Genomic DNA, 11,666 nt, shown 5'->3' with positions numbered 1-11,666 from the left:
TAACTGTGATGTGGCTTTAGACAACAAAAATGGCAGGATGGGTATTGGTTTGTTAATAAGAGATTCCAAGGGTAAGGTTCATGCAGCTGCTAGTCAGGTGGTGGATTTTATTTTTGATCCGGTTGTTGGGGAGTCCATAGCGGCTTTGAAAGTTGTTGAATTTTGTAAGAACAGAGGGCTGGACAGAATCATGGTAGAAGGAGATTCCCTTCAAGTGGTACATTCTATCAATAAACCAGGATTAAATTGGGGAAAGTATGGACACATTGTGGCTGATATTCACGAAGTCCTCCGGTTTTTTCGGGATTGGAAGGTTTGTCATACGCCAAGAGATGCGAATTCAGCGGCACATACGCTTGCAAAAGAGGGAATTCAGTTTGTCGCAGATCGAGTTTGGCTTGATTGTTATCCGAATAGTATTAGAGAGATTGTAATTTCAGAGTTACCTAATCTGGTCCATTAAGAGTTTTTATGCTCTTGTTGTTTACCCGTTTTATGAATGAAATCAGTACGAATGTTTATAAAAAAAAAAAATCGTTGTGAAATTTGTTGACAGTTTGAGACAAATCGTTTGTAAATGTAAATTTTCAGGCCCTTTGGTCCCAAACCGTCCCTAAATTCATAGGGGGAACACCGCACCTCACTCTGTTCACTCTCTTCACAATCTCTCTTTCTCCCTTCTCCATTCTCACTTTCTCTTTCTCCATTATCTCACTCCCTTCTCTCACTTTCTCTTTCTCCCTTCTCTCACTGTCTCCTCACTCCTTGCATCTCACTCTCTTTCTTTTCGATTATTTGTACGTTACTCTGTATTCTCGTTTAAAAAAATTAGGGTTTGGTTTGGGAGTTATATGATAAATTTTTTTTTTTTTTTGCCCTTGCAGACTGAAAAAGCATTTCTGAAACACAAAGCTGTAACTTTGAGAAGGGAAGCAACGATGGCGTGGTCGTGTGCTTTTGTGTCTCCATTCTTGAAGGAAGATGAGGTGGACTTTGTTGTCCTGAAAAGCTATTGGCGATGGAAACACGTGGCCGACGTAGAGGATGCAGCGGCTGAAGAGGAAGCACCAAAATGTCGCTGTCGCTGGAGCCGAGCTGGACAAAGAACCAATTGCTCAAGAGGCCAAGCGAACAGGCCAATGACTCGAACTAAATTCGGTGGAAGGCCGACCAGCAGGGATTAGCGGAGGACGCATTGGAGGTGGAAATCTTACTCTCTCGAAGACATCTCTGAACCTTGCAAAGACGAAGCTGAACCGAAGCCAAAGCATACAAGGAAGAAGATTGTGGGTGAACAAGGACGAAAAGACGAACGTAGAAGCTATGACGTGGCATGTGGATATTGAGTTCTCAAGAGTGCGAAACAGTTGGCGATGGTAGTGCTCTGCTTGATGACCGCAGGATATATGGGATATTAATATTAAAAAAAGAAAAGAAAAGAAGTAATTATTAATTCTAGACGGTTTTGCCCAAACCATCCAAAAATTTATTCCTGACGGTTTTGCCCAAATCGTCAAAAAATAAATTTCCTGACACTACATTCTAGACAATTTCAAACCGTCAAGAATTGATTCCTGACGGTTTTTCACCTAATTCTGGCTGGTTTAAAATCGTCCAAAAATAGGAAAATTTTTGTAGTGTCATTAATCAAGAAGATAAAACTGCTAAGCAAATACAATAGACTGTTTGTAGGAAGGGCATTCCTCTACCCATAATTCATCTAACAGTTGCGTATTAGCATGCTTAGCCAAGGTATGGGCTGCTATGTTCACAACTCTACTAGCATATTTGATTTCCACCAGATGCAGGCTTTGAATCTTCACCTTGGTATCTTTTATCAACTGACCATAGAAGCTCCAACACTACATGGTCTGGTTGAGAGGTGAAACTACAATCATTGAATCCCCGTCCAGCACAACAAGGTGAAATCCTCTGTCCACACACAAGTTTATTGCCTGCCAAGCTACTATAGCTTCGACTATGGTAGGGTCATCTATAAATGGGAGGATTTTAGCCAAAGCTGCTACAACCTGCCCTTGCTCATTCCACACTATTACCCCTATACCCATCTGCCCTGACACCCTATTTAGAGTGCATCAGGATCCTCTCCAGTTTCTTTCAACGGGAGACGAGGTGATCTTTGTGTATAAAGAGAAGAATTGTAATTTTACACCATGTGAAATTACAATTAGGCCCTTAGGTATAAATGACCGGCTCCTCTCCAGTTGAAAGCAACTGGAGAGGATCCTATTCTATTTAGAGCTGTGTCCCAATTTAACTTCAACCAACCACCTGCTGGTAACCTCCATCTTGGGGGAATATTGGCCACTGCATCAGCCATGCATGATAGTTCCATCTTGAAGAGCATCTGAAAAGCCAGCAGCCAGTTCTTTTGCCTTCAAAATGAGCGGATCGACCTGGTGGGTTGAATTTACCTTGGAACACATACTCATTCCTTCAAAGCCACAGCAACCGCAACATCACCATAGCTTCTGAGAAGTCTAATATTTGAGATAATTAGAATCTAAAAAAATCCTATGAATTCTTATGGTTCCAAAATGATTTAATTTTATAGAAATATTAAATGATATTAAAGAAAGATTAATTGATCACCTCATGTACATACGTACGTGTCCTAAATAGGGGTGAAATAACCGCCCGCTAATAACTACCCTCTAACCGTTAATCGCCTATAACCGCAAAACCGTTAAAACTGCCTTAAAACCGTCAACCACTAACCGCTAACATATATATATATATATATATATATATATATATATATATATATATATATTATTTTATTTAATTTTTTAGATATAAAAACACCAAAACTGAAAACATGTCGTTTTGGAGATTTAATATAGACATTAAAACCAAAAAAAAAAACTAGTCTCATCTACATTTTGTCTCGTCTCCCTCTCCACGCCGCCAGCCCCTCACCTCTCAACTCTCTCATGATTCTCATCTCTATTCTCTCTCGTCTCCCTCACCAGTCATTTAACGCAGTCTTTGAAGAAAAGCTCTAGGGTGATGGGGAGGAGATCGAGGGCAGTGGAAGCGCTATTGATGGAACCGAAGAGATCGGGACAATAGAGGAGTTGGAGGACGGTTAGATGGCACTGGAGGGACGGTTAGCGGCGGAGCACGTGGGAGTGAAGGTAGATCTGGAGTGGTTGTGGTGGTTGGGTAGATCTGGAGCGATGGTGGTGGTTGGGTAGATCTGGAGTGGTCGTTGTTGTTGGATGAGGACTCATCGGAGTCTGAAGTGGTGATGGTGGCGGTGGTGGTTGGGTCCACGAAGAGGCAGAGGATGACGTCGGGGGTGGAGGGGTTGATTTCCGCACGGCCAAATGTAAAAAAAAAAAAAAAAAAACAAACGGTTGCCGGTTGGCGGAGGCGGTTTGCAATTTTTGCTAACCGTCTAGGCGGTTACGGTTAGAGGTTTTGGCCAATAACCGCTAACCGCAACCGTCTTTTCACCCCTAGTCCTAAAAGAGAGTAAGAAAGAACAAAAAATTAAAGCAAGGGGTTACAATTATCTATCTCCTATCTCCTAATTAAATGCTGTTTTTCAATTTCTTTGATATATATCATATAAACAAAAGTTTTTCTCTCTCAAATTATATGAAGCTGAGGTCACTAGTTCGAATCCCCCTTTCCCTCTTGTGTGGACGTGTCAAAAAAAAAATTACATTTATTTATTTTCTAGTTTTTTTTTTATTAATGTTTTTCTTGCTCTCTTTTTTTTTTTTCTTTTTTTTTTTTTTTAACTTTTCTTTTGCATTAGGATAAAATGATCTTTGTAGCTTATTTGACTAAGAAAGTAGATGAATTAGTCATACATAGCGGCTGTAAAATGAAGACTTTTACTAGGAGTTTGACCCTCACCACTTCAAACTTTGAACACTCACTTGTCTTTACTTAGATCGTTGAATTTCAACTGGTCCGATCCAAACACTACTAAATTAATTAGATTTCATTTATTTCGAGGTAAAATATATATATATAAAATCTTAATTTTTGGATGTTTGGGCTAAATGAAAAGTTTTTGTCAATCTAAATTATTTCGGATCTATATAATTTTTGTTTATAATTTGAGAAAATGGCTCACACTACTACTTAAAAAATGTGAATGGATGTCTCCAATTCAAATTAATCCAAAATTCAAGTTTTAAATTTATTATGGTTCAGACCGACCCGAAGAGTCGAAAAACTTATTTTCAACTTTCCACACAACAAGAATCGAAAGAAAAAATTGTCCTCCAATTTTGCCTCGGCCCTTTTAGAATGATGAGTTGAGTCGTCACTACCAGTATCAACTCGAAAGTCTATGACCAATCTAATGGTCATTATGGCCATAAAACTTAGATCTATCAGTTGCAGCCAGTAGAGAGAGAGAGTTGCGGCCAGTAGAGAGAGAGAGAGAGAGAGAGAGAAAGAAGAGTAGGAGGGAGGAAATAAAGTCGATCTCCTTCTTCTTCTTTGGAAAATTGGAAAGGGAAAATTGTTTGGAAACAACTAGGGTTAGTGAAGAGGGTATTTATATGTCTTTAAATGATTGTTGGGTTATGTCAAAAATAGGTTGGAAATCCTACTCATAGTTCGACCTTCGACCTAAGTTTGGCCAAAAATAAAAATTATTCCGGCATCCAGCCCACCCATATAAGTTGGAAGCAAACCCAAATGAGTCGAAACCGAGTCAATGAAGGGTCAGATGTTGGGTTATTGAGCATTTGAACACTTCTACAAATTTTGAAACTGAAAACTAGAATCTTAAAATCGCTATGACACAAAAGATTATGGATATTTGATATAATTGTGCTTATGCTTCCAATGGCTCTATACATAGTCAAGTGAAAGCATATGCAATGAGTGTGGCCTCCTCCTCTTTATCTTCTCTTATTTCACTTTTTTTTCCAAAAAAAAAAAAAAAAAAATTAAGAAAAAAAGAAGAAGATAGGATCTGGATACATGACTTTTCAAATCAAAATGGAAAAAATAAAATAAAGTAATAATGCATGACATTAATTCCATAATGAATTAGGCAGGGTTTTTGAAAAGAGTGAACAAAATAGCCCTTAAAAATAGGATTTTGGTATTCATGCTCTCCTTTGACTTAACATTCAACAGTAAAGTAGCTTGATGCGAAGCCCAGCTCTGCAGCAGATATTTTGGGCCTACGACTGCTTTGGGCCTTCATTACCTTATAATACAAGCACATTGATTTTGAATCTTAAAATGGGTTGCAGCCCAATAAATAGCTAATTAAAAATAATGCTCGATTTTAGTCCAAGATGGACTAATTTTTTGATCATATGATTATGGTAACGATAATGATGAAATCATGAAATATAATTTTAATAAAAGGTTACAATTACATACTATGATGATGTTGAAAATATGATAGGAGTTCAGTCTAAGGTGTATACAGTAATATCATATATGTGAGTAAATGTTACATGTCACCTTATGTCTTTCTTGTGTTCTACCAAAATTGATGTGGCTTTTAAAATCACCATTAAATCTGTGATATATCAAAAAAATAGAAAGATGTATCATAGAATATGAAATAGCGTTTCACTTATGATATTTCCATAAATGCCTCCATATAATTAGTAAGAAAAAAAAAAAAAAAACCTAGCTTTGTGACTTGGGTAGAAAAAAATGTCTCGCCATAGAATTTATTTAAAATAAGGGATAAATGCAAGGAAGTGGCTGCCGGTTCGGCAGCATCCCTTTTTAAAAAAATTAATTTTTAGTTTTATATTTTTAATTTTTAGTTTTGTATATTTATATTTTTTTTATTAAGAGTAACGTGTCATTATTTTATTGTTGCTGACGTAGCAAATTAACGGACTGTCAAGTGTTTTAATAGAATTTGACTACAATGACTAAATTGCTATTTTGGCCTATCCCGAGAATCTCTGAATTATTTTTTGTACTGTATAGAGCGATTTGTAATTTAGGCTAGCCATATGAAATAATCTTACATTTATCTCTTAAAATAATACAAAAGGCAGAAAAAACTGTTAATTTAGACAAATAACTCTAATACAAGTAATTTTATATCAGAACTACGACCAATAGGGATAGAGTCAAAAATTTGAGAGAGAGAGAGAGAGAGAGAGAGAGAGAGAGAGAGAGAGAGAGAGAGAGAGAGAGAGAGAGAGAGAGAGAGAGAGAGAATGCCTATCAAATTAATTAAGACGTGTTCAAGTCCGTTATAGAGGTATGATTATTGACTGATCAAAAAACATGTTTTCAATTTTCATCAACTCTTGATTTGATTACTGAGAAGAATTAATGTCAGTCTATAACCTTAATTTATTCCATTAAACTGATCCAATATACTCTTTTTCAAAGATTTCAACGGGAACATTTAAAAAGAAAAACAAAAAAGAAATATAAAAAACAGCCCAATAATATTTAATTTTCAAATTGTCTTTACTTTTCTTCTAAATCTTAGTGGGGCTCCATGCACCCGGCCATGACGATCAGTCACCCAACACAAGTCTAAATATTGAAAAAAAAAAAAAAATTCTAATAAATGATCGAAAATAATTTTTTTTTTTTTTTGAAACTATATATTTATCATTTTTGAGACATAAAAAAATAAATCGTCCATTAAGACAAAGGGGGTATTAATTTATTAATTAAACATCGACGAATGAATGTTATGTTGAAAGAAACATTAATAAGAAGATCATCCGGCCTTCACATTTTTACAAGCAGCCATTATTCATTTAACATCATGAACTACAAATTAAGAAAGTTTTATTTGTATATCCTTAATTAATTAACTAAGGCTTATCTCTCTAACCATGTAATAAACTAATTAGGGGACCAATCCAGATCGACTTCATGTCATTTATTTGACACATTTTTCAATGGTTTTAGGTTTTATCGATCGCACTAATTTCTAGTTTTTAAGAGTTTTTATTTGGATTGATAACCCTTTTTTTTTTCTTTTTTTTTTTTTTTTCTTTTTTTTTTTTTTTTTTTTTTTTCTATTTCTCGGTTGTAATTAATTTTACTTCTCCGTTGTCATTCCCCCGTATTAATTGAATATGCAAAATACAGGCGAAAAGAATTTGCAAGATTAGTTGACTTGATTTATTTATGAGTTTAATTATTTCCGATAGATAATGCATGTCGTTAGCTTAAGGAAGAATCTTGTGTATGCATGCATGATCGATGTGGCCGGAAGAAGACTGCTTAATTTTTTTTTTTATTATTATTATTATTGGAAATGATGTCATCCTAATATAATTAAAAGATCTAATTTTTTCTTAAAATATGAGCTAATTAATGATTTCATTGAAAGCAAAATTTGTAGAAATTTGTTATGAAATATATATAAAATGAAAGAGAATATTGTGGAAGCAAGAGATAAAATGGAAACAATTAAGAAGAGCATTAATTTGAGGTGGTTAGCTTAATTTAGGGTCCGTTTAGGTTGTAATTTCCAAATTAAAGGTGTCCTAATCAATGGTGTCGTATAACTATCACCCTAACCAACAGAGTATACACATGCATGGGAAGTCGGCTAAAACGTTTTATTCCCTTTAACAACCTTGCCTATTCTAGATCTAACATCCTAGAAGGAAAGATCAACCCTATAAAGATAGGGATCAACGAGCTAGCACAACCTTCCATATATATTAATTAGACCATTCACTGTACCTTTGATATATATGTTCTAGATCTGGCCTATTTGCCTTATTTGGAGCAACCCTAAAACGGAGATCAAAGACCTAATTAGTCTAAGGTACATATATTATTCACCATGTTCTCTCTTTGTCTCTTATACTATATCTGAAAATCATCTCACTGACTTAGAAATCGAAGTGTTCCCCACCGGTATCCCTTAGTGAGTCATCTGTGTTTGCTTTTTGTTTGTCTTTACATATAGGTTTGGTTGGATTTATAGTGGTACGGTCAACTGTATCAGCACAAAGTGTTTAAGATTTATAAGATGAATAGATTTTTTATTTTGAGAAAATATGTGTGTTTTAATTTATACGTTTCAATATGCATATTGCAAGATTAGCAATAATATGCATATTTTGATGTTTGTTTTCAAAATAATATGCATCTTTAGATATATGGAAAAATCCAGGCTAAATGAATTAATATTGTTTAACAATAACCACATCTCTTTTTTCTTTTTTTTCTTCTTCTTTATTCTTTTTAAATTTTTTTTAAAATTTTTTTTTTTCCTTTTTCCTTTTAGTAGAAAAAGGTTACACATCTTTAAAAACATGTCCATTATCATTTGAACTTAGGCTCTGTTTCTTTTGGTATAAAATATTTTTTCGTATTTTTCGAGTTTTTGGTGCACCGAAAAATGCTTTTGGTTTGACGATAAAAACTTATTTAATTTTCATAAAATGGTTTCACTTTTTTTTTTTTTTTTAAATCATAAAATATTTTTTGAGTTCGAGTTTCTCATTCTTTAATCGTTGGACTACCATTGGAAGTTGCTGGAGTTTGTGGAGCATTGCAGGAAGCTACCGAACCACCTCCAAAAGTCGTCGGTTGTTTTCCACTACGCTCATTTTTCATACAAGCGAAACGCCAAAAAATATTTTTAACAAATATATTTTACGTCAAAACAAATATAACATTAATACGTCGACAATGCCAAATCATTATGAGTTTTGTTAGGTTTTGTCTAATCAGAATCAGACTTTTTTTCCTCTCTCTAATGGTGGATGAAAATCCATCCTAACAGAACATGAAAAAGAGATTCTAGAAAAGTCGTTCTTGGGGAAGCTAGAGAGTAATATTATTTAAACTAATTAAATTAATTATATCAGGAAGGCCGGAAGAGGAAGAGGTCACCATCAAAAGACATGCATATAGTACTATTAGAAATTAAGAAACGATCGATTAGGAAAGCCAAATATGGTTATATCTAGGTAGTTATGTAAGTAATTAAACAAGGATGCTTTAATTTTTTTAATCAAATTTCGAAATTGTCAAACTACTAAGATTGAGTCAATTGCATCTATCGATTGACTCATACGGGCTTCCTAATTTTTAATCATTTAAAATTGTTTAATGTTGATCGATTTTATAATTTTCAAACAAGAATTAATTAATGTACTATATTATTGCTTCCTTTTTTTGGGTTAATAATTTACCCAATGGCAAGCCGTTCACATTCTTTGATCGATTTCCCAATGAAATTGAGCAGAAAAAATATATAGAAAAGAACGAAATTAAACACCGACCATGGCCATGACTATATATGCCTGCTTAAAATACAATTTTCTAGTTAATCTATAGGTTCTTGTTAAAATATTAACAATTATTACGATGAGATTAGTTATTAAAGAAATAGTGATCAATGACAAAGACCATCAACCAAATCTATGTACAGGCACCCTAGACCAATTTCTGTCGCCCTCGTGGATGCCTTGTGAGAGACACAATTACTCAGCACCATGTGTACGTACGTGTATGTATGCATGTATGTGCGTGCGTGAGAGAGAGCTAGAGAGTCCTTTGGATGTAAGAAAGAGAATCATATATATATATATATATATATATATATATATATATATATATATATATATATATATATATATATATATATATATATTACTCAATCTCACTTATCCCAAAGGCAGCAGGGACAATGTCTTGGGGGAATGCATCAGGGTTTCCTTGAAAATGTACCATTGTCCACGGCCTTTAAACAAGAAAGAATAGTTTTTACTATTCAATTTTCCTTAATTTTCTCCTCCATAGGAAACGTGATTGCAATTTGCAGAAGCTATTCTATGTTGTTAATTAGTTAAGAGAATTTACCGTGTACATAGGGTTTCCAAATTGATACGTGCCTTATACACTATATATAATAATAATAATTTATTGTTTTGGTCTAACTACAACATTAAAAAATTAAATACATATGATCAGAAAAGGCTGTCGAGAGATAAACCGCACCGTCTAAGCTAGGTTAAAATGTTCATAAAATTAAAATAAATATATATATATATATATATATATATATATATAGAGAGAGAGAGAGAGAGAGAGAGAGAGAGAGAGAGAGAGGTTCAATATTCCATCGTGAGTTTGTTTAATTATATATAACACTGCATTAATTTGCGCCAAACATTTTGCGTATAAGATTGACCATGCATGTTGTTGAAGCACGTGTCTCGATTACACGCCCTACGATGCATAATTATACGTGAAACTATTACATAATGACATAAGTACTCTTCTCTCGTCTTTTCTTTTCTCTATTCTTCTTCTTCTTCTTCTTTTTCTTTTTTTTTTTGAATAATAGAATTTACGTTTCATTATACGGGGATGCAATTTGAGTTGAGTTGATCTTTGACTATCGAACGCATGTTTTATGCAATAAAGTTGACAATATTTTAACCTAGGTTTTCATTGTGCATTATATGGAGAAAACAGATCGATAATTGTGGTTATGTTTGTGTATTCGAGTAAGTGTTAGGTTCGTTTGAGTTTGTGATTTTAAAATGTAAGATTTAGAAATATTATTTTTAAAAACGCAATTGAGTATTTGGCAAAATCGCAATTTGACTTTTAAAACTTTACATTTTCAAAAAAGCACTATGTTGCTGGCTGCGATTTGAAAACGTACATTAATCTTCTATGTTTTCAAATTGTAATTTTTTTAAAAAGCAATCCTAAACGATCTATTTTTTGCGATTTGGTTTAAAATTGTATTTTTTGTCTACCAAATCACAATTTCAAAGCACCCTTAGTTTGGAAAAAGTGTTTTGATGTCATATAAAGGTGAGATGTGTTTTCCAATGGGGTCCACATTTGAAAAAAAAATGTTTTCTATGAAATTTTCTACAAACCAGCTTCTAAAAGTAGCATGTGTTCTTAACATGTGAGAAGCACGAACATTTTTTTTAATAGCTTAAAGGACACATGTCATTTTTAGAGGCCGGTTTGTATGAAACTTATGTCTTTCTAGGAATTATATGCCTTTATATATTTTGAGAAAACACAAACAGATGTAAAACTTACGTATTAGGGAGAAAGAGAGACCCTACAAAAAATTCAAGATTTCTAGACAGTTTGAAACCGTCCAGAAATGGCAAAAAACCGTCTGGAACAAAGTCCAAACAATTTATTCTGGACGGTTTAAAACTATTTAGACATATGGGTCAGGAATTCGGATTCTTGACGGTTTGGGCCAAATCTTTCAAAATTCCAATAAAGAGACTACGAAATATTAACCTCATTTTCACAATAAAATCCTTAATACAATTTTTTTTTATATTAACATGTACAATCCAAATCCAAGGTCCAAAATGCGCACTTCTTCACAACAACAAAATTTAAATGCTTACCTATTACTTAATTACAATCCAAATACATTTCACAATTGATCTAAATAAATGTCAAGATATTCGCATTCAATAAAAACAACAATGTCTCTCTAGTAAACCAAAAGAATTTGGATACAACATGTTTTTCATCCAAGAAGAAGTGTTACTACCCACATGCCACGCCACCCATCAAAACCTGAAACAATAGAATATAATGAGCATAGAATTAAACAAAAATCTATTGAGCAATTCTCAATCATTTGCTAATGTAGGTAAAAAGTCACTTGGGTTTGGCACACCACCTTAACCTAAAACAATAATTTATATATGAGTTTTTTA

The sequence above is a fragment of the Alnus glutinosa genome, chromosome 4, assembly GCF_958979055.1.
Source record: "Alnus glutinosa chromosome 4, dhAlnGlut1.1, whole genome shotgun sequence".
Classification (NCBI taxonomy): Eukaryota; Viridiplantae; Streptophyta; class Magnoliopsida; order Fagales; family Betulaceae; genus Alnus; species Alnus glutinosa.
This window is presented reverse-complemented; position numbering follows the sequence as displayed.